Genomic DNA, 3,880 nt, shown 5'->3' with positions numbered 1-3,880 from the left:
CTGAACAGTGGTATGCATATATATATATATATATAGATCAGACCTGATCATAAATGTATGGGTTTAGTTCAAAATCAGTCTCGGCCAATATACTAAAAAATACACTGTTTCGGTAGTGACATGAAAACTTCAGGACACATTTTTTTTTACATAAAGTTCCATTATTTACAAAGAAAATATATATATATTTTTTTTTACTTCACTTTTTAAAAGAACCAAAAAGATACTTTTAAAAACAAGAATGAAAAATTATTTCAATATCATTTACATAAGTTGAAATTTAGGGGTTAGGGTTCGGGACAGCCACCTCCCAGTTGAAACTACCCAATAAATTATGATTTTATATATATTAAGCTTACTAATATTTTAAATATTATTGTGGGTTTCAATAGATAATAGAAGGATCTTAATAAACATCTAAGATTGAATACTTATATGCTATTTAAATGTGCTTTCTGGTTGTGGGACAGCAGTAGAATGGCCCATATACTAGCGAACTCCTAAATGTTGACAGCTGATATAAAAATTTTTAACGTCTCCTCTTGCAATGCAGTTAAAAAATATCCAGTTGCAACTTAACGATCTCTAGAACAAGAGGTCTTCCTCAAGGTTACACATACCCATCAACATGTGTCAATGTTTTTAAAGCATCTTGATCGGCAACACAGATGCTCACCCAGAATGCATCTAGCAGAAAGTGCAGTGTTAAGATGCAACAGATGTTGTTTATGACTTTTTTTATGGTCTCAATATCATTTCTCATAGCCTATACAGTATGTGCTGAGTGTTATGTCATATATCACGGCTCTGCTGGCCTATTTAACAGACCCATCCTCTATATCCATCCCTAATGTCTATCTGACACTGCATGCATCCCGCTGTGATAAGGCAGAGCGCTCAGCACTGAGCTGGTGTAGTGTTCATGAACTTGATATATATATATATATATATATATGTGTATATACGTATACACATGTGCATCAGTGTGTCGGCGGTACAGCATGTTCCCGCTCAAAGTAGCACTTTGCAAAAACAATATGATCCTAAGAGAATTAAAACGAAACAAATGAACCTGATTCAATGGCCATATACATGCATCTCTATAAATGCAGCCAGCAGCATTCATATCTGAACAAGATTCAGCAATAAAACTCATCAATCCTGCATTAAAATCATACATGGTTAATTTTCACGATAAAAGGCATTGCAAAAGCAACATGCTTCCAGTTATTTTAATATCACTTAATTTGGCTTGATGTCAGCATTTTCGAAATTCTAAATTTCAGAATGTTTAAAGACAAACAAAAATGGCTTCAAAAAGTCTGATATTTCTCCAAAAAAAAAAAAAAAAGATTAAAGTCACCCTGCAGTCACTAATTTTATCCCTTAAAACTCATCTTTGACCCTCAAAATTACACATTTAAACGTATTTCCCTTTCAAATAATTTAATAATCAGCTTTTGAGTGAACATTGCCAAAATTATCCACACGATTTTTACACTTTCGCTCAAATCAGTGAGGTCTACGGATATCTATTCCAAAACGAAATACAAAACCTGTGCTAACTGAAAGAAAACAAGTTAAGAAAACTATTGAATCCAAGATTTGGTGATAATATGGCATAATGAGAGATTTACAAACAATTTATGGAAAGACCATAACAGCAAAATAGGTAAAGGATATCTAGCACAGCACAAGTAAATATGAGTGAATAACACCGCTGATGAACTGCACGGTTGATTTTCAAGATAAAAGGTGTTGCGAAATGCTTCCATTTATCTTAATATCACTAAATATTACTTGATTTCAGCATTTTCTAAATTTTCAAAGATAAACAATCCATCATAACTAATTAAAAAATGCCTTCAGTAATTCTGATATTTTTTACAAAAGCAGTTAATAGACAAACTATAGCTGAACTCAAACTTAAACACTAGAGCATACAGCAAATAATGAAATGCAAAAAACCAAATAATCATGCAATCATGCATGCAAAAACGAACAAAAAACAAAAACATATGTCAATTCAAAAAAAAAAAAAAAAGCACCAGCAATGGGTTCAATTCCCAGCAAATGTACGATATGAACATACACTTTGAATGCAATAAGTTGCATGAATGTAAATGTAAAGAAACTCACTGTTTGGTGGTAACTCTCTCCATGCATGACCTTTAACCTGAGGAAGAACTTATTTGTCATAAAAGTCCCTTTGATATTTTTATGTTGTACAAACCCAACTGACATTATGAGTGACAACTGCAATTTGTATTTTTTGAGTTGCATTACAGAGCAGTGACATTCATATTTTAAAAATTAAAAAAGAAGTATTATTTAGATAATATATACATTTAAATTTATAAATAAATGTAAGTTACATTAAAAGAATTTGCAGAAAGACCCACAAGACATTTGCATGAGTTTCAAAATGACTGCAGAGATTTTTACACTGGAAAAACAAGTTCAAGGAAAAGTTCAAATGAAAATTTCCTGAAAATGCCTTTAACTATGAAAACACAGGTGATAAAGAGAGTCACATGATCAAGTTCATCACAAGAAGTTTTTAACAGTATTTTAAATGAAATGTTACATTAGATCGATTACAGTTATTCACCGTATTGAGTAAGTGAAAGTATGATAGCATTTTTACAGTATTTACTGTTAAAAATGCATCATTTTTTACAGAGTGGTCAACTGGCAAAAATGTCTGTGTTCTGACATGTGAGCAGGGAAAAATCTTTGCAAATACAAACAATTAAATGCAACAAAGCATATCATTTTTGGGATAGGAAAAAATAGGTGCGTCGATTTTTAAAAAGGGAGGAGAAAACACTCTTTTGTTGTTGATGTCAAAGGCTGTGTGTACAGTGACTGATGAATCATATTTCTGATGCTGTTTATGCATTTAAAAAAAATTATATTGTGACTGTCATCTTTTTATGGAAGCCAATTACATAGATAGATAGATAGATAGATAGATAGATAGATAGATAGGCAGATAGATTAGATAGACAGACAGACAGACAGACAGATAGATAGATAGATAGATAGATAGATAGAAAGACAGACAGACACAGACAGATATATAGATAGATAGATAGATAGATAGATAGATAGATAGATAGATAGATAGATAATAATAAATAAATAAATATTTGAAAAAAGAGCATAGATAGCATGACTTTCTGAATCTGCATAACCAAACCTGCTGTTTACTAGACAGAGATTCCATAAATCAGAGCTCCTCTGTTACATAATTTGACCTCTGACGTTATGTAACGTATGGTTATCTGAAGCTCGGTGGTCGTCCTGACTGAGGCATGTACCAACATACCCTAAATAAGTCCCCTCCCCCTCAACCTATACAAGAACTTTGAGCCGTCTTTGTCCTGCCTGAGGAACACGGTGATCCCAGTTCCTCCTTAAAGAATTTTACAGAACTTAAAGACAATCTTTCTTTTCTTTAAGCGAGATGAATGTATTTTCAGAGCAATGACAATGAAGAACAATGCTAGTGGTCAAATGTACTTTGAATGTGTGCAACTTATAATATACAATAATATGTATATCATATCCTGAATGCACTGGCATATATATATAGTTCAACTTATTTTGGCTCTTATGCTCACCAAGCCTGCATTTATTTGAATAAAAATAAAGTAAAACCAGTCACATTCTGAAATAGTATTACAATGTGAAATAACTGCTTTCTATTTTAATGTATTGTAAAACGCAATTTATTCCTGTGATGCGCAGCTGAATTTTCAGCATCATTACTCCAGTCTTCAGTGTCACATGATCTTCAGAAATCACTCTAATATGCTGATTTGCTGCTCAAGAAACATTTCTGATTATTATCAATGTTGAAAACAGTTGTGCTGCC

At 32.3% G+C, this 3,880-nt stretch overlaps 1 protein-coding gene across 1 annotated transcript in view; it reads right to left on the bottom strand.

The window, feature by feature from the left end:
- Positions 1 to 2,175, bottom strand: part of LOC107707652 (testis development-related protein-like) — a 45,574-nt gene extending 43,399 nt beyond the window's left edge. The window contains exon 1 of the mRNA XM_016511731.1: positions 2,140 to 2,175. The gene's annotated coding sequence lies outside the window, so the exon portion shown is untranslated. The remainder of the gene's footprint in view (positions 1 to 2,139) is intronic.
- Between the last annotated feature and the right edge of the window lie 1,705 nt (positions 2,176 to 3,880).

Source organism: Sinocyclocheilus rhinocerous, unplaced genomic scaffold, assembly GCF_001515625.1.
Source record: "Sinocyclocheilus rhinocerous isolate Xijiao unplaced genomic scaffold, SAMN03320098_v1.1 scaffold235, whole genome shotgun sequence".
Taxonomy (NCBI): domain Eukaryota; kingdom Metazoa; phylum Chordata; class Actinopteri; order Cypriniformes; family Cyprinidae; genus Sinocyclocheilus; species Sinocyclocheilus rhinocerous.
The sequence above is the reverse complement of the archived record's forward strand: the minus strand, read 5'-3'. Positions and strand labels throughout refer to the sequence as shown.